The sequence below is a fragment of the Miniopterus schreibersii genome (genome assembly GCF_964146895.1).
Source record: "Miniopterus schreibersii genome assembly, chromosome: 2".
NCBI classification, from domain to species: Eukaryota; Metazoa; Chordata; class Mammalia; order Chiroptera; family Miniopteridae; genus Miniopterus; species Miniopterus schreibersii.
The window spans coordinates 94,660,786-94,685,853 of record NC_138102.1 but is presented as its reverse complement, the minus strand read 5'-3'; positions in this window follow the sequence as shown (position 1 = coordinate 94,685,853).

The window sequence follows — 25,068 nt, the reverse complement described above, 5'->3', positions numbered from 1 at the left end:
AGAAAGTTCCAAATTAGTAAATGATGTACTTTCTAATTGTCTCCTGGACCCCGCCCCGCCCCCCCCCCCCCACAACACACTCACCCTCCAGGACAACTGTGAGGAAGGTCAATGATAGTGGATTGAGCTCCGTGGTTATGTACACAGTACAGTCTGTGCAGGTAGGACCTACACTCACAGGGCTGGTTGGGATTGCTGAAGAACAATGTCTACTTTAAAAGAGTCTTGCAACTTTCAAGGCTGTTAAGCACGGGCCAATATAACACATAGATATACAGTTTATTTTATTTATTTATTTATTTATTTACTTATTTATTTATTTATTTATTTATTTATATTTTAATTGATATTTATTGTTGAAGGTATTACAGATGTCCCCTTTATTCACCATTGAACCCTTACACCCAGCATCTGCCCTCCCTCGCCCCAGGCCTTTACCACACTATTGTCTGTGTACACGGGTTATGTATATATGCATAAAAGTACTTTGGTTAATCTCTTCCCACCCACCAACCCACCCCTACCTTCCCTCTGAGGTTTGTTAGTCTGTCCCATGCTTCTGTGTCTCTGGATCTATTTTGTTCATCAGTTTATTTTGTTCTTTAGATTCCGCATATGAATGAGGTCGTGTGATACTTGTCTTTCTATGACTGACTTATTTTGCATAGCATAATACTCTCTAAGTCCATTCATGCTGCTGCAAAGGATAAGAGATCTTTATTTTTTACAGCTGCATAGTATTCCATGGTGTAAATGTACCACAGCTTTTTTATGCACTCATCTACTGATGGGCACTTGGGCTGTTTCCAGATCTTAACTATTGTAAACTGAGCTTCTATGAACATAAGGGGACATAAGTTCTTTCTGATTGCTGTTTCATGTTTCTTAGCATATGTTCCTAAAAGTGGGATCACTGGGTCAAGTGACAATTCCATTTTTGAGGAAAGTTCATACTATTTTTCATAGTGGCTGCACCAGTCTGCATTTCAACCAGTGGTGTACTAGGGTTCCCTTTTTTCCACATCCTTGCTAGCACTTGTCATTTGTTGATTTGTTGATGGCAGGCATTCTGACTAGTATAAAGTGATACCTCATTGTCGTTTTAATTTGCATTTCTCTGATGATTAGTGACTTTGAGTATTTTTTCATATATCTCTTGGCCATCTGTATGTCCTCTTTGGAGAAGTGTCTATGTAGGTCCTTTGCCCATTTTAGATATCCAGTTTACTTTTAAAAATGCATTTAGTGTCTTTTTTTAATTAAATTTTGGATTGATTAAATTATTTTGGTTGTATTTTTCCTAATAGGAGTTGAAGGCAGAGAATAATAAAGGTAAGAGTGGAAATAAATGACATGGAGGATAAAAAGAATTACAAAAGATCAAAGAAACCAAAAGCTGGTAATTTGAAAAGATAAATAAGATTGACCCACATTTAATCTTTAGCCTCATTTTTTAAAAAAAGAGAGTGGAGGAAAAGTCAGTTCTGTTCTAGTTCTGACATCACATAAATAAAATCAGAAATGAAAGAGGAGAAGTAACAACTGACACCAAAGAAATACAAAAGATTGTAAGTAAATATTATGAACAACTATATGCCAATAAATTGGACAACCTGGGTGAAATGGACAAATTTCTGGAAACATATAATCTTCCAAAACTAAATCAGGAAGAATCAGAGAATATGAATAGACAGAATAAACTAGTGAAAATGAAGCTGTATTAAAAAAAACACACCTCACAACAATAACAAAAAATCCCTGGGCCAGATGATTTTACAGGTGAATTTTACCAAACATTCAAAGAAGAACTGACATCTGTCCTTTTCAAACTATTCAAAAAAAATTCAAGAGGTGGGAAGACTTCCAAGTTGTTTTCACAAGGCCAGCATTATCCTAAGTCCAAAACCACAGGATTACATGACAAAGTAACAAAATTGTAGGCCAATATCCCTAATGAACATAGATGCTAAAATCTTCAGAAAAATGTAAGCAAATCAGATCCAGCAACACATTAAAAAGATCATACACTATGATCAAGTGAGATTTATTCCAGGGATGCAAGGTTGGTATAATACTTGCAAATCAATAAATATGATACATCACATAAACAAAATGAAGGGTAAAAATCACATGATCATATCAATAGATGCAGAAAAAGTTTTTGATAAAATCCACCACCCATTTATGATAAAAAATCAGCAAAGTGGGAATAGAGGGAACATACCTCAATTTAAGGCCATATATGACAAATCCACAGCCAATATCAAACTCAATGGGTAAAACCTGTAAGCATTCCCCTTAATATTGGGAAAAAGACAGGGATGTCTGCTTTCTCCACTCATATTCAACATAGTACTGGAAGTCCCAGCAATCAGACAAGAAGAAGAAATAAAAACCATCCAAATTGGAAAGGAAGAAGTAAAACTGTCATTCTTTGCAGATCACGTGATTCTTTATATAGAGAACCCTAAATATTCCACCAAAAAACTAGTAGAACTGATAAATGAATTCAATAAAGTAGCAAGATACAAAATAAATATACAGCAATCAGTTGCATTTGTATACACCAATGATGAGCTATCAGAAAGAGAAACTAAAAAAAAAAATCCCATTCATGATTGCTTCAAAATGAATAAAATACCTAGGAATAAATTTAACCAAGGATGTAAAAGAACATTATTCAGAACATTTTAAGACACTGAAGAAAGAAATTGAAGAAGATACAAATAAGTGGAAGTATATACCATGTTCATGGATAGGAAGAATTAATATCATTAAAATGTCCATATTAAGCAAAGCAATCTATAGATTCAACACAATTTATACCAATGACATATTTCACAGAATTAGGACAAATATCCAGAAATTTATATGGTACAATAAAATACCCCAAATAGCAACAGTGGTTTTGAAAAAGGAGAACAAAGTTGGTGTAATCACGCTACCTGATATCAAACTATACTACAAGCCCATAGTAATCAAAACAGCAAGGTAGTGGCATGAAAACAGAGATATAGATCAGTGGAACAGAATAGAGAACCAAGGAATAAATCCACACTTTATAGTCAATTAATATTTGACAAAGGAGGCAAAAACATACAATGGACAAAAAAGAGTCTATTCAGTAAATGGTGCTGGGAAAATTGGACAGATATGTGCAAAAAAAAAAGAAACTAAACCACCTTCTTACATTGCACACAAGAATAAACTCAAAATAGATTAAAGACTTAAATGTTTGACTCAAAACCATAAAAATAAGCAGTAAAATCTCTCACATTTCTTGTAACAATGTTTTTTCTGATATTTCTCCTGGGGCAATGGAAACAAAAGAAAGAATAAACAAATGGGACTACATCAAACTAAAAAGTTTTTGCACAGTAAGGAAACCATCAACAAAATGAGAAGACTGAATGGGAGAACATATTTTTTATGCGTCTGATAAGGGTTTAATATCCAAAATTTATAAGGAACTTGTAAAACTCAAAATCAAAAAATCATGCAATCCAATTAAAAAATGGGCAAAGGGCCCTAGCTGGTTTGGCTCAGTGGTTGAAGCATCAGCCCACAGACTGAAGGGCCTGGGGTTCAATTCCATTCAAGGGCAGGAACGTAGGTTGCAGGCTCCATTTCTGGCCCCAGATAGGGCAAGTTTGGAAGGCAACCAAGAGAGCTCTCTGTCACTTTCTCTGTCTCTCTCTCTCCCTTCCACTGTCTCTGAAAAGCAATGGAAAAAATATCCTTGGGTGAGGATTTAAAAAAAAAAACTGGACAAGGGCCTAAATAGACACTTTGCCAAAGAGGACATACAGATGAACGATAGATGTATGAAAGAATGCTCAACATCACTAATCATCAGAGAAATGCAAATTAAAACCACAATGAGGTATTACCACTTCACATCTGTCAGAATGGCTATCATCAATAAATCAACAAACAACAAATGTTGGCAAGGATGTAGAGAAAAGGGAACCTGTGTGCACTGTTGGTGGGAATGCAGATTGGTTCAGCCACTTATGGAAAGCAGTTTGGAGTTACCTCAAAAAATTACAAATGGCACTGCACTGCCTTATGGCCCAGAAATTCCATTTCTGGGAATTTATCCGAAGAAACCCAAAACACTAATTCTAAAGAATATATGCACCCCTGTGTTCATTATAGCGTTATTTACAATAGCCAAGATTTGCAAGCAGCCCAAGTGTCCATCAGTAAATTAGTGAATAGAAAAACTATGGTACATTTACAGAATGGAATACTACTCAGCTGTGAAAAGGAAGAAAATTTTGACCTCTGCAACAGCATGGATGGACCTGGAGAACATTATTCTAAGTGAAATACGCCAGTCAGAGAAAGACAAGTACCATAGGATTTCACTCATATTGGAATTTAATGAACAAATTGAACTATCAAGCAAAATAGAGACAGACTCATAGATAGGGAGCTGGCAGACAGCTGTGTTAGTGGGGTTTAGGGGGGTGGAAGGATTGAGCAAAAAAGAAAAAAAATAGAAAGAACTCAAGGACACAGACCACTATGTGGTGATTTTGGGTGTGGGGTAAAGGGGAGAGGTGGAAGAGGGTATAGGGGAAGAAAAATAGTGATTGCAAAAAATAAGATAAAGAGAAAATAATGAAAATGCATGTAGTTTCTTTGTTTAATTAAATTTTGGATTGATTAAATTATTTGGTTTTATTATTCCTTATAGAAGCCTGTAATTTTTAAAAAAAGCAAATTAACAAGGAAAGAACACAATAGGTTCTAGTCACTTCCAAGTTATACCATCCGTCGGCATTTTCAGGAAGGGTTCCTGGCATGGACTGAGGGACAGGTTTACCAGGAACTTGTATGAAGGGAGGCTGTTTTCAGACCTGGTGACTTCACTTCTGTCATGTCACATGAAAGTGGGTAGCAGAAAGAAAGGATTTGCCTAAGAAAGAATTTGCAGAACAAAATGACCTCTGGACAGAGCCTGCTCCTATTCTTCAGGACTGACCCATCTAGGTGTGGCTTTTTTCCTAGGCACCTGATTCCCTCTGGCCTCCTCCTGTTCCTACCGCAGTGCTGAACTCACTTCAACAACATTATAAAGCAAAATTCAAGACACTGGCTAAACCCCCCGGTTCCCAAAAGTCAGTATAAAACGTATATTGATCATTCAACACACACAGGTAGACCTGGACTGATGTTAATGAAGCAAAGTGCAGAGCACTGGAGCAGAGACAGAGGGTCAGGTGACAAGTGAATATGCTAGTGTCTAAGCCACCAGCCACTGGTGAGAAATCTCCAGTAGGCAGGAGGGGCTTTAAAACCTACAATATTGCCTTTCCAAATAGAGGTTGAAGCAGACCTACTTTACTTTAAAACATCATTACATTGAACCCTCACTTGAAATTCTCCAAGATGTTGACAAAATTGGTAGAAGTGATATAAAAATAAAAGGTAAGAAGAACTCTGTATTACAGAGCTCAGCAAGCCAGGTGTAGATTTCATTGAAGGCCTCCTCTGCTCACGACCCAAGCCAAGTTGATGTGTAAAAACTGTTTAAGATAGGAATTGGTTTTAATGAAAGTGACCTCAGCTTTCCAAGGTGTTTAGGTCTGGAACACTGAAAGTACATCTGTCATCATTTTGGTTGTGCTGAATTTAGTATTTTATATAGTTTCATTTCAAGGGAGGCTGTATAGGGAATATGGAGGTAAGCTCTTATCACTGTGTCATGGTTGAATTTTTAAGATTATTTCTTTCTTTTAATTTTTGTTTCTCTAAACTTGCCATATAGTAGTAATTTTCTATTGAAATTTTATTTTAGAATTTACATCCTGCTCTTTGTGATAAAAATCTAGTGCCAACTTGTCTCTCAGTGGCTTAGTGTTAGTGTTATCATCTTACCAAGCCCCACAGTAAAAAATAAAAATAAAAAAAATCTCTTATCTACATGTGGTTTTGTACTAGTTTATTTATTTATTTTTAAATATATCTTTATTGATTTCAAAGAGAGGAAAGGAAAGGGAGGGAGAGAGACAGAAACATCAATGATGAGATAGTCATTGATCAGCTGCCTCCTGTAGGCCCCTGACTGGGGATCGAGCCCCAACCAGGGCATGTGCCCTGACCGGGAATGGAACCCCAATCGACTGGATCCTAGGTCAATGCTCAACCACTGAACCACTCCTGGCCAGGCTGTACTACTTTACTTTTGAAAAAATTTATAGAGCCCTGGCCCTGCCACTTGGAAGCTAATAGCTTGAATGTAACAGGAAGGAAACAGAACCAAACTACATTAAGCATGTGGATGGGCTAAATAAAAAATGGAGACTAAACTAAGGCTTGAAGTGCAAGTAGAGATGGTACTTGCCTTCCCTATTTTCTCTCCTCCATTTTTATCACTTATATACCTGCCTTCCTCTCTTTTTCCATGCATCCATCTGTCTATACATATGTGTGTCAATCCATTCACTCATCTGTCCATCTAATCTGTACATCCATTCATCCATCCATGCTTCCACCCATGTGTCCATCAGCCTCTCTGTCCATTCGTCCATTCATTCATCCATCCAATCGTTTGTGTATCCATCATCCATCCACCTATGTGTCCATCTGTCTGTCCATTCGTCTATTCATTCACCTGTTCACTTGTCTGCCTGTCTGTCTTTCCATTCATCCATCTATGTGTATAAAAAGGCCCAGAGAGTAGAAAAGAGTTGGTTGGATTTTGTAATATGTAATAAGCCTTATAGCTCAGGTGTTGTTGACATTGTTTTGTCAGATCTTGATTGAAATATTCTAAATATGTACCTGTAGCAATAACTGGACAGTTCTTTTATTAGGTACTGTATACAAAGCCAGAGTAGCTAACTAGAAAACTACCAACAAAACAAAATAGCGTTAACTATACTGTTAACTTGGGTATAACTGAGGGAGGTGTGTGTATATGGATATTAATATATGGGTTTGCTTAGCCTGAAGAAACAAACTGTGAAAACCCTTACCCAGGTTTGGTTGAGTTAGTCTTCCTTCTAGTTTGCTTCTTGGGTGGTCTTTCTGCTCAGATTGCTTTTATTCCACTGAGATGTGACCTGCATGTTTCAAAACCCCTATCACTCTTTGTGGATGATCATTAATTTCTCTAAATTCACTTGAATTCCAAACCTTTATCACTATTGTACCTCTGGTCTAGTCATATTGGATATCCTTACTTCGAATCTTGTTCTCTGGGCCATGTGGTTCAGGCTTTATTCAGTTTAAGTGTTTCACTCTGGTTAGGGACTATCTTGAACAGTTCTCTCAGTTCTGCTAGATGTCCACCTCCTGAGGCCTATCTGCTCTGGCCAGCCTCTTAGCTTTGTTTTCAGAAAGTGTTCCCCTTGCTCTGGTTGGTTTCTGTGCTGGGACCAGGCTGTGCCCACTGCCATTCGTGTGTAGTTATGGGTATACCCATTTGTTTCCTAGCTAAAATTCCTTCTCTGTTGTCTTTCTCTTTTCTAGAGATTGTTCCCTGTGGACCCGAATTCTCTGGGGTTTAGAAGAGACATGGATGAATCTCTCTTTAGCCTTTAACAGAGGGATGTAAGCTTCCTTTTAGTACCTGTAATGGAAATTTAATTTCTTTAGGTGCTTTACATATGATAGTTTCATTTTAATTTGAGAGATTTCTTAGAATACTCTCGTATTGAACTATGGGGGAAAATCCAAATCTTAGAATCATGTATGAATGGATCCAATAGGCTTGTTTACTTGAATTTGAAAATTGATTGCTGAGAAAGCAACATAGGTAAAACAACAACAACAACAAAACTATAACAACTGAACTCAAAAGCTCCACTAACTGTAACTCAGGGTGAGTTCATCAAGCTTGCCAGACCTCTATTTCCTGTGTGGTAACCGGAGACTACACCACTTTCTATATTTTGGTGTGGTGCCTTTGGGTTAAAACGCTATAATATATTGAAAAATGTGAGCCTATTCTCACTTTTATTATTTGTTATAGCATGCAATTAAATTTTCTCTGAGACCGGTGAAAACCTGCATGCTAAATTTTGAAAGCAGTTTTCTATTTTAATAAGTTCTTTTTATCTAAGCTAATGCCTCATTTAAAAACATATACTTATCATTGTTTAAAAATAAGTGTAAACTATTTTATTCAGAACTAAATGGTAAATTATGACATGATATCCTAGTTTCTATATTATCTTAGATAATGTTATCTGAGAAAGCATGACAATGTGGATTGCATGACATTGTGAATTGCAATGTGGATTCAGGTTCAAACAAAGAGCAACAGGGAACAAACAAGCTGTCACTTCCCATCACACACTTGGGTGCCTACAATAATCATTATTTTATCAGTATTGAAAAATTTAGTCCTTAAAATAATTGTAACATAGCCCCTTGCCCCCAAAATTTTAAGTCTGACAAAAGATTTCCTGTTTCAAAAATATGTTTATCTTCATTCTCTATATAATTAAGCTTTAAAAGTACAAGTTTCAAAGGCAGAACAATTTAAATATCTTTACAAACCGGTAACACTGATATGTATACAATATTATCAACTTACAATGTGCTGTCACTGATCTTCACAAAATCCCTGAGAGGAAGTGACGTTTATTATTATTATTAATTATTATTATTTTTAATTCTCCCCCAAGGACATGCTTTATTATTATTATTTTAGAGAAAGGAAGGGAGAGAAACGTTAGTCAATTGCCTTCCATTTGTGCCCCTACCTGGGGATTAAACCCACAGCCTAGATATGTGCCCTGACTGGGAATCAAACCTGCAGCATTTTGGTGCATGGGGTGATGCTTCAAGCAACGAAGCCACTCAGCCAGGGCAAGGTTTGTGTTTTTATACCCATTTTATAAATGAGGACCAAGTTTGTACAAACTCACTCAAGGTCGTCAGTAAGTGGAGGAAAGTGAGGACCAGAACCCAGTATCTACTTTCAGTTCTAACATTCTATTTATAATGGCCCCAAAGAAAATCAGATTTGAAATTTTTCTGCAGCCCATTACCCAGAATTCTTCAGTTATTCTAAATTATACAGAGCTATCACAGCTTAATTGTTTAAAGGTCTGTAATAGGTTCTGAATAACTCTGTCTGACTGCATCTATCAAGGCTTAGTTTTGGCTGCTCTTTATAGAATCTTGAGACACTGAATTACATATTTTAGTGTTACAGGAAAAGCTTTGTTCCGGAGGATCTGTTCCTTTTAACAACTATGGATTAGAGTGTGGTAATTTATGCTTTGGTGTTTAGAAAGTTTATTTTCTGTCTGGTGTCCTCCCTTTCACAGCTAGACACCTGAGTGTTTGGAGGAGCTGTGTGGGTGTTTGGGAGTTACAGACATCGGGTTAACTGTAGTAAGCACATTATGTGCAACAGACTTAATGCAGCTATTTTCTGGTTATGAAAACCTAAAGGTTTTTGAATACTTGGTTCTTTTTATGACATAATTTTATTTGCTCACCAAGCATCATTGTGGTTCATAGGAACACATGTTTTTATTAAATGCTTATTCACACAAATGTTTGGAGATGGCTGTTAATATATTTGATTTCCATGAGGACATTACTAGGTCTCTAACTCTTCTATTTCTTCATAGCCATATAACGGTAGGAAATAACTAGTGCTTTTCTTTTCTGTGTCTAGTCACTGTTGAAAGAGGATATGCTGACACTAAGATATAATTATTCCTCTCCTAGTTGCCTAAAATGTGGTTAGCCTTCTTAACCTTTCCAGCACAGATCCCACAGGCAGTAGCCTTTTATTTTTGAATGGAGCAAATTTGTCTTGGTTGAGTTATGCAATTCATTTTCATTGCACATGCAAATATGTTTCTTATTATCCAGCTTATTGTCTTCATGCCCAAAATATTTCCTCATTCTCCCTCCCCAATTTTACTTCCATGTTCTTCTTTCACTCTCTTTTGAAGATTTCCATGTGAAGGAGGTGGGATTTTACTGTGCAAACCCAATGCCCATGTCCTATTAGCCACTGGGTCAGAGCCAGCAAACCTACATACAGTTGAGAATGGCTTTCAAAGAGTCAGCTTTTGGGTGTGAAGGGGGGTGCTTCCCAATTACTGTTTCTCATCAACCGACCACCCTAAGCCATTAAGCCACTGTAATAGTTTTGCTAATTTGATTTCCTGCACATAAACAACCTTGGCTGTGCTTTGAAGTTCTCAAGAAAGGTATGAGGAGTTTCAAATTGCAATAATTCAATTCCAAGCGCAGGGCTAATTCATCTTTTTAAAAAATAAATCAGTAAAACAGAAGTTAATTAAAGTGTAAACAATGCACAGCATTGTGGCCAGAGTCTCAGCAAGGGAACCTTTGAAATTCTTTGTGTAATGGATATTACCTGATTGCACTCAGAGCAGGGTGGGGTTTAGGGAAGGATCAACTTACTGAACTCTTTCTCTTCTTCCCCTAATATGAAAAAAAAAAAAAAGAAGGAAAGAAAACCAACAACAACAGATGCTTTTAGAGCTGGGAGCTGGGTGACGGCTTCCTAAACACAAGCTTTCCCAGGGAGACTTGTTAGTGCTGCCAGAAGCTGCGAGTTTGGAAGAGGAGGCCGCTGCAGGGTGGCAGGAGAGCTGTTTCCTCACCAGAGAGGATGTCACTGCAGTAAGACTGACACCAGGCCAGGTTATGCAAAGGACACAACTGCCCTCAACACTGATATTCTGGGCAGACAGGACTCTGTCAGTAACACAGAGATCAGAGACAGCCTCTCCCCACCAAATGGAAGGCTAGGGTGAGAGAGCTGCGGGAGAGGGAAGATGTGGCCAAAAATAGTCCAAACATCAGAGTATTTTCAGGACAGAGCTTCTTATTTTTGATCTTAAGAGAATACAAAGAAGGGAGAGTAAGGCTGGGGAGGGGCGTCTAATCTTCTCTGTTAGAAGGAACCTGGACAATGGACTTCTGTTTTCTTTGAAGATCAGGTGGTGTAAGGAGATGAAGTAGTTTTCTTAAGAAAAATCCAAAGAATGGTAAAGTGATGTTGCATATGGTCCTGTCACACTACATTTAATAAACAAATGCACTTGTCAGAGGTGTCTCCTGACCATCCTACAGCACCAGTTACCCGTGTGTGTGTGGACACGTGCACATGTGAGTATATGTGTATGTTCACAGGTGTGTGCATGAGTGTGCATGTGTGTGTGGGTCTGTTGATGGGACCGGTAATGGGGAGAAAAGAGAAGATGGCAGGCCCAGAACCAAGACAGAGGAGCAAGTGGTTCCTGCGTGCTGTGAGCTAAGAAATTCCAAGAAGTCTTCCTTGCAAAGCAGTACACTGCAGATTGTTCAAAAAAAAAATCTTAAATGTGCCTTACGCTGCCAGAATTTCTATCATTAATGACCCCATTTTACAGAAGACAAGATCCTCTTTTAACAGTCAGGCACTCCTCTTAAATGTCTATGAGCAATTGTTATCTTAGAACCAATTAGTCTAATGAAAAGCTTGTTCCTACCATCAAGCTAAAAATGTCAGCCTAATGGAGAAAACAAGGTTATGTACTTTTCCAGTGTAAATGATGGATGCCTTCATTCTTCAGGAGTGAGATTAATTTAAAACTGACTTTTAAAATATTCTAACTTATTTATGGGTCTAAAAGCTTATCCATAAAAGGTAGTGTTTTGTTTTTTTGTTTTTTTTAAGATTTATCCTTAGCGCCCAGCTGGGCGTGGCTCAGCAGTTGAGCATCGACCTAGGATCCAGGTGATTAGGGTTTGATTCCTGGTCAGGGAACATGCCCAGGTTGCTGGCTGCAGCCGATCAATGATTCTGTCATCATTGATGTTTCTATCTCTCTCTCCCTCTCCCTTCCTCTCTCTGAAATCAATAAAGATATATTTAAAAAAAAAAAAAAGATTTATCCTTAGCTATGAAATTTACTGCATGTGGAAGAAGGTAGAACTACATCTACCCAAGGTCTCTTATATCCCAAGTATGTCATCAATAGTATTTTACTTAATTTAATCATCTGGATAAGTCCTCCACAGCAATGTAATCAGCCTCATTATAGAGATGAGGAAAACAAATTTCAGAGCTAGTATGTGTTAAAGCCAGATGCCAGCACAGCGATCCTAACCACCATGCTGGTGCTCTTCCTAATATGCTCTGCTCCTGGCTGAGCCTAAAATGTTATGCATGTATTTCAAATCTAACTGTCGGAGACACTTTAGAAAAACATGGACCCTCCTAGACAATGTGTGTAAGAGAAGTAAGAACATTCTTTTTTATTGAATTTATTAGGGTTACATTGGTTAATAAAATTATACAGGTTTCAGGTATACAATTCTGTAATACATCATCTGTGTATCTTATTGTGTCTTTACCACCCCAAATCAAGTCTCCTTCCATCGCCACTTATCTCCCCTTCTTTTCACTCCCTTTTTTCTCAGTCTACAAACTGAGAACTAAGATTAATTCAGAACTACATGGAATTATAGAAAGATACATTGAGAAATGCATCTCTGGCTGATTTTTACCTGATTGCACAAATGATTCATCTACAATTCAGGAACCGAAGCACACCTAGCCACATCTCCCTCATGCCTCTCAGTTGCAAACTACATTTATAGACACCCTCTCCCTCCCCCTCGGAAGTTTGTCAGTAGTATGTACACCTGTGGAAGTAGATAAAACCCACAGAATATGCTTGTGAACAAGCCAAGTCTGGTCCTTGCCCTCACAGAGCTTATGCTCCAGGAGGAGAAACAGACTATAAGCAAGTAACAAAGTGAGAAAATAAATACAAGACACCGTGGTGTCAGGAAAAGAACAATTGTGCATCTGTGGTGTCTGTGGTGCAGTCATTAGCATGTAGGATAAAGGACCATTCTGGAATAAGCACACCTGCTTTCTCATCTGAGCTCTGCCACTTACTTGCTATGTGATCTTGGGCAAGTTCCTTAATTTATTGGTGCCTCAGTTTCCTCATCTATAAAACAGGGGTAATTATACTCACTTATTCACAGAGCTGTTTTAAGAATTAAATGAATTATTATATAAAGTTCTTAGGCCAGTGCTTGGCATATAATGAAGGCTACATCCATGATATCAAAGGAGGCCTAAAGGTGAGAAACAGGTGGCATCAGATCTGGGAGGGACAGGAACTGCAGGAGGCCAAGAGAGTATGCAAAGACCTGGAGTGCAAAAAGAACCTGATTGGAGGATTTTTTTCCACATAAAATAATTTTTTTAACAATCATATAAAGTTTACATACTTATGTACAAAAACTTTATCATATTGAAAAATAGCTAAAATTTTAAAAACAAATTTTCATATTTAAATCAATGTCATATGGATAATTTGTAGCTATTTCTTAACTACTCATTATTTGAATCATCTATGGCACTCTGATACCTGTGAGGTTAGAGGAGAGTTCCCTAAACCAAATGGCTCCAGGATTTTGGCTTTATGTGCTAATTATCCTACTTTTATTCTCTCTTTGTTCACATGGCCATATTCTAAGCTGTTTCCCATTTTTTCATCCCTCAATATGCCCAACTGCAGCAGCTTAGAACCCTTCTAATATTCTGGTTTTAGTCTGCTGAGAGACAAGAAAACATGGAACTCTATTTGTATTTGAATGTCCGATAAAGTCAGTAGAACCTGAGTGAGGGTCTCAGGGACTATGCACATTGACTTAACTTGGCTGCATATATCTCTGTCACAGAGAAAGACCATTCATTTACTTATGAGCTCTTTTTTATGTTCTGATGTATATAGAATGATGGCTTTAATGGAATTGGAACATTATTGTGCAATGCTTTATGGCACATAAGGGATTCCAGGGGGATTGGTTAAGATCCCTAACTGAACAAGCAAAGTCTTGAGTCAAAAAGTTGCATGCCCCTCTTGAGAAGTATAGAATTTTAGAGACAAATATAGTGTGGAGGTATCTAATTCCATCCTGTACATCCCAGTATGAGAAACCCAAGGTTAAAAGAAGAGCGGGCAACTTATATAAGGTCACACAGCATCCAAGTGCCAATATGACTATCACCTTCAGTTTGAGGGCTTTTATGCTTCCTTTGAACTGTTTAATTAGCAACCTCCCATAAATATTGGACCTGAAAATCTTTGCCTCCTCCCCAGCATAATGAGTGCCAGCACTGGTCAGAAAGGATCCTCTGGGCTCCTGGGCTGCCTTCTCCATTCCACCTCCCGCATTCCCTGTTTCCGAAACAGAAGATAAAACAAAAGAAGGGAAAACAATCTGTGGGTTTGGAGTTTAAACAAACAGGGAGATTAAACAAAAGATTAGTTTCAATAGATTGGAGGCAAAGACGATTCCTACAACTGGAGGCAATTACATAAAACTAAGAAATGGATTCTCACACTGAAAAGTAGGAGACAGGTTCCAGAGATCAAAGGAGGCTTTTGTTGAAGTGGACAAACCCTCACAATGGCCCAAGATTAACAAGGACAGACTTTGTCAGCACACTTTTTCAGATGAGAGGGTTTTTTCTTGTTGCCACTCTAGCTACTACAGTCAAGATAGTTTTCGGACAAGATATTAACTTTCCTTGTAAGATAAAATAGCCCAGAATCCTAGTGGTATGGACTTGGTAAAAACCTTCAGATCAGTGGGGTGCTGGTTAAGGTTAAACAACTGGCTCTCCAAAAAAATGAAAATATTTAAAAGGCCCTGATTTGTAGCATTTGCCAATTTTCTTGGTTTAACTACTCTACCATGGCTGATTTTAAGCTACCAACATGAAGTCATTAGTCTACTGATAGTGAAGCTGGGAAGAATGATATCCACCCGTCTGTACATCCATTTGTCCATCTACCTGTCCATCTGTCTCTCTATCTATCATCTACCTATCTTTCTATTATCTATCTATATCTATCATCTATCTATCTATATCTATCTATCTATCATCTATCTATCTATCTATCTATCTATCATCTATCTATCTATCTATCATCTATCTATCTATCATCTATCTATCATCATCTATCTATCTATCTATCATCTATCTATCTATCTATCTATCTATCTATCTATCTATCTATCTATCTATCTATCTATCATCATCATCTATCATCTATCTATCATCTATCATCTATCTATCATCTATCTATCTATCATCTATCTATCTATCATCTATCTATCTATCATCTATCTATCTATCTATCATCTATCTATCATCTATCTATCTATCTATCTATCTATCTATCATCTATCATCTATCTATCTATCTATCTATCTATCATCTATCATCTATCTATCATCTATCTATCTATCTATCTATCTATCATCTATCTATCTATCTATCTATCTATCTATCTATCTATCTATCATCATCTATCTATCTATCTATCTATCATCTATCATCATCTATCATCTATCTATCATCTATCTACCTATCTATCTATCATCTATCATCTATCTATCTATCATCTATCATCTATCATCTATCATCTATCTATCTATCATCTATCATCTATCATCTATCTATCTATCTATCTATCTATCTATCTATCTATCTATCTATCATCTATCTATCTATCTATCATCTATCATCTATCTATCTATCATCTATCATCTACCTATCATCTATCTATCTATCTATCTATCTATCTATCTATCTATCTATCTATCATCTATCTATCTATCATCATCTATCTATCTATCATCTATCATCTATCTATCTATCTATCTATCTATCTATCTATCTATCTATCTATCATCATCTATCATCTATCTATCTATCATCTATCATCTACCTATCATCTATCTATCTATCTATCATCTATCTATCTATCATCATCTATCTATCTATCTATCATCTATCTATCATCTATCATCTATCATCATCTATCTATCATCTATCTATCTATATCTATCTATCATCTATCTATATCTATCTATCTATATCTATCTATCATCTATCTATCTATCTATCTATATCTATCTATCTATCATCTATCTATCTATCTATCTATCTATCTATCTATCTATCATCTATCTATCTATCTATCTATCATCTATCATCTATATCTATCTATCTATCATCTATCTATATCTATCATCTATCATCATCTACCTATCTATCATCTATCATCTATCATCTATCTATCATCTATCTATCTATATCTATCATCTATCATCTATCTATCATCTATCTATCATCTATCTATCTATCTATATCTATCTATCTATCTATCTATCTATCTATCTATCTATCTATCTATCATCTATCTATCTATATCATCTATCTATCATCTATCTATCTATCATCTATCTATCATCATCTATCATCTATCTATCTATCTATCTATCATCTATCTATCTATCTATCTATCATCTATCATCTATCTATCTATCTATCTATATCTATCATCTATCTATCATCTATCATCTATCTATCTATCTATCTATCTATCTATCTATCATCTATCTATCATCTATCTATCATCTATCTATCTATCTATCTATATCTATCTATCTATCTATCTATCTATCTATCATCTATCTATCTATCTATCTATCTATCTATCTATCTATCTATCATCTATCTATCTATCTAATCTATCTATCATCTATCTATCATCATCTATCATCTATCTATCATCTATCTATCTATCTATCTATCTATCTATCTATCTATCTATCATCTATCATCTATCTATCATCATCTATCATCTATCATCTATCATCTATCTATCATTTATCATCTATCTATCATCTATCTATCATCTATCATCATCTATCTATATCATCTATTATCCATGTATCCATCCATCAATCTCTCCATCCTCTATCCATTCATCCATCCATCCATCCATCCATCCATCCACTCACCTATTAACCTACCTACCTACCTATCTACCTCAACTTCATGATCCTTGTTTATAAAATTAAGTGTGGGGCCAGATAATCAGTAAGGCAAGTTTCAGTTTTAATTTTGTGTGATTGTATTCATGATATGTTATTCAGAGAAACACTTGATTCCTGGATTAACCCAGGAAGTTTACTGTCGTTTTAATGGTGTCCAAGCCTTTCTTTGTCTTTATAGCATTTATCAACTATCAAAATAGTAGCTATTTACTTGTGTGTTTTCCCCAGAAGCTGAGCTCCTGGAAGACAGGGTTTTGTTTGTTTCTGTCACTGATAAACCCTAGCACCTACAACAGGGCCTGGCTCATGGCAGGTGCCTGGTAGATATGTACTGAATGACATAAACTAAACTCTTCCCTATAAACTTATGGAAATTGAAGCTTTAAGAAATGAAGTGACTTTCCTGAAGTCATGCAGCACTTTCTGGCAGAACTGAATGTGTCACCTAAATCTTGCAATTCAAGATTCTTCCCTAAGTCATTCTGTGGCTCATCTCACAAAATCTAAGGCCTAAGAAGAAGCTCATGTGTGTTTCCAGATTGCAAATTGCAATCTACAGATATGTGGAATAGACGTCTGCTCTGCTCCAGCTACTCACCTCACAAACCTTTTCCCTTTTCCAATTCTGGTCTCTTCAGGAAAAGTGGACAACATGTTCAGATTAATTAATGGTTTATGCATATCAGTGGGGATGGAAGCATGGTGTCATCGGTATTGTTTCTACTCCAGGAACCCTTCTCTTGAGGTCTCACAATCATCAAAAGAATGGTTTTTGTTCCAGTCCCCTGTTCACTTCAGCAAATACTGGGATCAGGTATTACTTTAGGTGCTGCAGATACAAAGATGAGCAACACAAGGACTCTGATCTTTAGGAGTGTACAGTCTTCTGGGGCAATTGACAAGGGATAACAACATGATGTGGGCAAGTGTAACACAAAGAAAATTTCCAAAGCCATAAAGTCCAGGGTAGGGGAACTCCACAGCAAGCTCTTTAAAAGAGACTAATTTGGGCAATCACTAATCTATCTGTTTAATAGTTTTCTCATGCCCAAAATGAGTAGTCTTTGTGAAAATGAAGGTCTCTACCCACCTATAGAAGGTTCTACAAAAGCAAAAGTTCTATATGAATGCCTCTTCATCACCATTCTTCTTTCAGATACTATAGACAGATGGTGACCACAGAGCCTTGAATATCAGGTTCCACATGATGACTTACAGTATATCCTGATGGTTGTGTCAGGAGAAAACTGCCTTAAGTTAACTCAGCAAGGACTACTTGCTTGTGTCTGGAATGGAAAATGGCAGTGACTCATTAAAACATCTCAGCTTGATTAGAAAAAGTACTAGATGGAAATTCAACTGACTGAATCAGCAAAACTATTCAGTCACAATTAAGTGACTTTAAGCATGGGGTTGTTATAAAGTTACTGATTTTACAAATTATTGAGGGTCCACAGGCCCAGGGCTTTAAATAAATGAGGGCTGGCTCAGAAGAAACCTCACTGTAGGTTAGTGTGGATTTTAATTAGATGTTAGAGTCAAGCATTAAACATCTTGTCATTGAAAAGCTTCCTCTCTCAATTGCTTTTGGCCCCTTTTGAACCGCACGGCAAATGCACCAAAAAAAAAAAAAAAAAAAAAAGCCAGTGAAACTCACAGTGGTTTTGTGCTTGGGAGTCATAAGTCATTTCAGGTAATGGTGTGGTAGGAAAATGGGTTTTGTGTCAGCTCATTGATAATGGATGGAAGTTACACCCGAGTAATGGCTGCCCTGTGTTTTACCTGTGGACAATTGAAAGGGAAGGAGCACACCCAACATTTACTTATCTTACTTAATGAATGTTATCGTGTGGAAAAGGTAAATCAGTAATGCTGAGATCACACATACCGATCTCCTTTTGAACACACAATGCCCTCATTTATATAAATCTTAGTACTTGACGGCCTCCCCATTTGGACACATGCACAGCCAGCCTGGCTGAGAGGTCTTCCTTTTCAGAATAGTAGTGTCACAATTTCAGAAACTTTTAAGTATGAAGAGACTGAGGAGCCTAAATTCCAGTGGTTTCCTAATTAATGTGTTAATTGAGAACGAGAGCAGATGGGGCTATTTGAAGTTTTGAGTTCCTGCCTTCCCTCCACCCTCCCCAGCTCCCAGCCTCATTGAAAGGAAAGGTTATAAGTGGCCCAGTGGTGACCCCAGGCAAGGAGACCCAGAAAGGAACAGATTGCAATCTGCTTAATTAGGCTGCTCTGTCTTATTCTTGTACCTTCAGCTTGAACATTGTTTTCCCTTGAGGCTGTGTTTCTGTGTGAATCTGTGAATAGTTTTAAAGAGAGGGCTTTAAAGCTGCAGTTTGAGTTTCCAACTTTCAAATGGTTTCCAGTAGTTGTTCCCCTGTAATGCCAGGTGAGGCCTGTGCCCATCTGGCCTTATTAATTCTGTCAACGGCTGCTGGTTTTGTTGCATTCCACCTCCACCCCCAGGTCTGACCCCACCTCTGGACACACAGAATTCCCAAACCTCAGGATCCTTACTTATTTTACTAGGTTAAGGTGGTCTGATCAAGAGTGGCTCCACTTTGCTCCTCCCTCTAGGCCCTTAAAATATCTCTGGACACCTTTCTGCTTCTTTCTTGAAGGAACACTCCACCTGAACTGGTAGCTGGCCTTGCTGCAAAATCCTCAATTTAAGCATTTGCATAAACTTTTAAAAAATTGGGTGTTGACAAATTATTCAGCCTTAATCTCCTCAGATTTTAACAAACACTGAGCTTGAATAGTGATAACCAACGTAGGCTGAATTACTTTTATCTCTGAACACAAGAAACTTGATATACGTCAGTGAAATGGTGAAATGGTGGTTTAGAGATTTTCTGTTTCTTAGGCGAGAAGAGCCCAAGAAAAAGTGTGTGTGTGTTCGTGTTTGTGTGTGTGTGTGTTTACTCACATGCTCATCTTTTGGTTTGATAACTTCAATGGTTTCCATTTCCTTGTACTTCTGTGGCCCTCGACTAACTGCCACCGATCTGTGGGTGAGGGCTTTGAAATACTGTAAAACAAGAAAAGACTCAGTGCCTTAAGGTTAAAGGGGACCTGAGAAGCTACCTGGGGAGCCTTCTTCCAGTTCATAGAGTTGAAGCCACACCAAGTTTGCCATTCACTCTATTCCCAGGTGATGTATGAGCACAGATGTGGTCAACACAGTGGCCCCTATTTCATAAAAGCCCTTTGTGGTGAGTCTCCCTCAGAGTGCCTTCTCAAAGGATTTCAAGGCAGAAGAACAGATTCACAAAGTTTACTATCCCTTCATTAAAACGTGGAGATTCTAATTTAACAGCAGTGGAGTGAATCACTTGGATCTTATAAACCAATTCACACAACTTACTAAATCTTGGACACACTGAATATGAGAATTCATGTATACATTTTATTATGCTCTATTTAGAATTCTACCACTTGAAAAGTAGACTCTTGAATACATAAAGCATTTTATTTAAAAACAGCTGTTGAAAAATAATAATGACGCTTGAAAGAACCTCAAATTCTCTCTCTTGGGACCTGTAGGTAAGGTGAGACTGCTGGTATGCTGCTGATATTTCTCAAATTTTACTGACTGGTGGTAACATTGTGGCAAGACCTAGTTGATGAGGAAGGCCAATGATTGACTGATGTGGGGGCAGCATTGGAATGGGGGCATTTTCATTTTCTCTCTGGCTGTTTTGAGTACTCACTGTACTTTGTAACTTGCCTCATATCCATACTCTTGTTCCCTAAAACTGTCATGCTTGCAAAGATGTACCTGTCTTTACACGTGGAGGACCGTTTTTCATGGGCTCATGCTGTCTTTTGTCTATCTGGCCGTCCTTACCCATCCCATAGTTGCAGCTCAGGATCTACAGCCTTTCCCCTTCCTTCTCCTATTTCCTCCTACTGCCCGAACAGCCCTCATTTTCCCCTTTGCACACCAGGTCACACCACAGGCAGTACTGGCTAATGTTTTGCTGTCCCTGGTAGACTGTGTAGACACCGAGAAAGAATATACCTATAAAAAAGGTTTTTTTGTGGTTAACGGCCCAAATTCCTAACCAGAGTCCTGTAGCCATTATTTCCAATTGGTGTCTCCTACTTTCAAGCTTCAAGCAAACGCTGCACTGAGCCACCAGCTTACTGCATTGTGTTCCTGCTCCCTGGGCCCACCCTTATTAAGGAACTCAGAGGCTGTAAATCAACCAATGAACTGAAGACCTGGCCTGGCCAATCAGGGCTACACAGCTATATCCTTATTTGCATCATCACCAACCAATCAGAGTGGCTCCATTCTGACCAATCAAGACAGTTCTATTTGGACTAATCAAACTGTGTGGACTTGGAGGCCTTATTTGCCTAGAAATAGATCAGTCAGGGGTGGGGGTGGGCACTTTTCCCTATATAAGCCAGCTTCACTTCTGCTTCAAGCCAGCACACTTTCAGTTTCCTTTTAAGAGTGTATTTCACCCAGTCTTGCAGGAGCTGGAGCTGTCTCCTGGGAATTGGAGCCCAGGCTGCCTTGCCCTAGCCTCCTGGTGCCCCAGCCATTTTCACTGAATAAAGTCTTTCCCTTCACTACACCTGAAACTCGGGACTCCTGTTAGCCTTGAATTGCAGACCATGACCTTCTGTTGACAGCTGTAAGTTTTCTGAGCACAGTGTCCATGGGGGTAGGTTTCTGTTCCTGGAAGCTGGCATAGGGCCTGAGAGTTAGTATACATTCAGTGAGAATTTGTTGGAAGAATGGATTTATTGAGAGGAGTCAGAATGTACCAGGGCTCAGAGCCTTTGTCTGCTGAGGGACTTCAATTCCCAGGGGTTCCTGTCTTAGATAAATGTTCATACAATCAAAACTGAACTCAGGAGTGTTATCAGTTTATAGTGTTGTCAATTAAGGAGAAGGCAGGAATAACTTTAAGCCTCCTCACTTGTGCTCTTGAATGAGAATGAGAGGGCACTGCCTTGGAGAGGAAGCTGGGTGAATGTGATCTAGAATCTGAGCCCTGGATCAAATGTGACTTAGTTTGTAGAACTCAGGAATCAAGATGGCTCCTGTCCATGTCCAGGGAGGTGAACAAAATACTCTAGAAGCCCTTTCTTAGTCTATTCCTCAATTCCTAGGATTCATAAAGCTATTTATTCCTAGGGGGAAAGAAACATGGTGAATAGTGAAGAGTGTGTCTACGCTTGTGTGTGTGCATGTATGCATTTATATATGTATACACACCCACACATATAGTATTTATACTTATATACATTTTTAAGGTAATAGCTATTTTTATTTTTAAAATACTTTCTGGTTCAAATCAACCATGATAGTAAGGATAATATACTTTTGGGCTATGTAGTTAGAGAGATCATCCTTGCACTTTATAAAGTTATGTGTTATGGGAATAATCTGAGCCTTGGTCAAATTTTCCTTCACTTTCAAAGAAAGAAAAATAAATTAGAATAATTTCAAACAGAATATTCCTCAAAACCTCTTTTTTAAGAAGCGCTCATCTTATATATGATACTACAGCAGGATTCCAGCTTAACTAGAATTCATAACATTAATGTTATGAGAACTTTCTGTTATGTTACCTTCTAGGATTATTAATAATGGAAAGGGAAACATGTCAATCTTTAAGAATACTAGTTTCTTCATTAAGATTATGTGTGAAGATTATAAATAAGTAAACCTCTTTGGATGAAACAACCTACATCTTTTTAAGGTAATATTAGGTAATGAGTTAGCAAGGCTCTCATGCACAACCACAGTGCACTAATCCAAGAAGCACCTTTCACATAGACGTCAGTGGAAACAGTGCTTCCCATGGTTGTTCATGTAACAATCTGTGCAATTATCAGTGGTGGCATTGTTTTTCAGCATCTATCATTAGTATGGGTAGAGACAATAGACTTTAGACTATCTTCTAACGAATGAACCATGTAGTCTGACTTTGTCTAGCCTATGACAACACCACAATTGGCTTCCTACCCTGAGTTAATGTCTAGGAATGACCAATGAACTGGTTACTCAAAACTTCTGTTATGAGCCTTACTTTCTGTGTTACTTATGTCCTAGTCATTTTCCATTTGCCCCTCCAGATTTGTTCTCAGCCCTTGTCTGTCACGCTCAGGTGCCTGGTCTCTCAGGGTGTGTTGCCTATGTTCTTTTGTCTCAGCCTTTTAATTGGATTTGGTCAAAAGGAAGTGCTGACAGGCAACTGGAGAGCAGGAGGGATATTTGGGGTGTTCATGTTTAATGCTCTGTCCTGCTAGGCTGTGGTTTTGGCAGAAGGTGCCTTTGCAGGCTGTCACCACAGCTGTCTTGGGGCAGCCCTTTTCACAAGTTTACTGCTTTTGTGACATTCCAGTATCACTTCCTTTTCCTTCTTCCCTTGCAGATCTAGGTAGCAATGGTGGCCCATTGTCATTGTCCCTGGGTCCTTCACCATCCCTTAATCTTTCCTGTACAACTATAACAATACTTTTGCAAAACTCTTCTTGGTCATCTTTTTGGGTGTTGGGTATGTTTCTTCCTGGAATTATGACAGATACAAACTATTTATTTTGCTCCCTCTTAACCACTTACATCCTTGATGTTGACCTCACCAAAATCAAATCTCATATCATCATTTCCCTTGAGCATTCTGATTATTGTCGGTCACCCTCAGAAACACCTCTAGAGCCAGTTAATTATTTCTATCCCTCCATGACTTAGTTTTCAGAACTTCTCTTCCCCCATTGCTGAGGTTTCAGCATGATGCCAAGGTCTCCTTAGATTATCATCAATCACTGTTGGGTACTTCACCCAAGCCTTTTATTATAGTACAAACTCGAAAAGAAGAGGTTGTGGACCCATTTTAGTTTTCTCCATGGCACTTAGAGGAGCACTTTTTAGGCTAAAGTTGCTCAATATACTTTATTGTATCAGGAAGCAATATCAGCAAATATGGAGCATCTGATATTGCACATTATGATGGTGGTATGTCTCTTCTTTCAGGTGTATCTTTAAAAATGTTGATTCAAATGGAATTTTACTATATATAATTGTCTGCACCTGTTCCTTTTTTTTTTTTTTTTTTTTTCAGAGTATGGCTTTATTTAATTTTTTAAAAAATTTGTTGTTGAAAGTATTCCACATATCCCCTTTTTTCCCCCCATTGATCCCTTCCACCCAGCTCCTGCCCCCCACCCCCAGGTCTTCACCACACTATTGTCTCTGTCCATGGGTTATGCATATAAGTTCTTTGATTAATCTCTCCCCACCCACTCCCCTACCCACTCCTTCCCACTGAAATTCATCAGTCTGGTCCATGCTTCTATGTCTCTGGATTTATTTAGTTCCTCAGTCTTTTTGTTTATGGGGTTTTTACTGTAGTTGATTTCTAATTTCATTTCATTGTGATCTGAAATGCTTGATATGATTTCAAACTTCTTGAACTTGTAGAGACTGGTTTTATGTCCTAACATGTGGTCTATCTTTGGGAATAACCCATGTGCACTTGAGAGGAATGTATGTTCTGCAGCTTTGGGGTGAAATGTTCTGTAAATATCAGTTAAATCCATCTGATCTAGTGTGCCATTTAGAGTCACTGTTTTTGTGTTGACTTTTTGTCTGGAAGATCTATTCAGTGAAGTTTGAGGTGTTAAAGTCCCCTACTGTGACTATATTGCTGTTGATCTCTCCCTTAAAATCCATTAGATTATTATCGATAGGTCCTTATTTATTTCCATTTTATTTCTTTATGCCTATATTTCTCTCTCTATTTCTTCTTATTATTACAGCAGTACCTTTAACATTTCTTGCAATGCTGGTTTGGTGGTGATAAACTCCTTTGGCCTTTTTTTTTTTTTTTTAATCTGGGAAGCTCTTTATTTCACCATCTATTTTGAATGATAGCTTTGCTGGATAGAGTACTCTTGGTTTCAAATCCTTGTTTTGCATTACCTTGAATACTTCACGCCATTCCCTTCTGGCCTATGGAGTTTCTGATGAGAAGTCAGCTGACAGCCATATGGGGGCTCCTTTATAGGTAACAGATTGCTTTTCTCTAGCTGCCTTTTAGATTCTCTCTTTGTCTTGAATTCTTGGCATTTTAATAATGATGTATCTGCCTGTGGGCCTCTTTGGATTTTTCTTGCTTGGGACTCTCTGTGTCTCCTGAACTTGTGTAGCATTTTCCT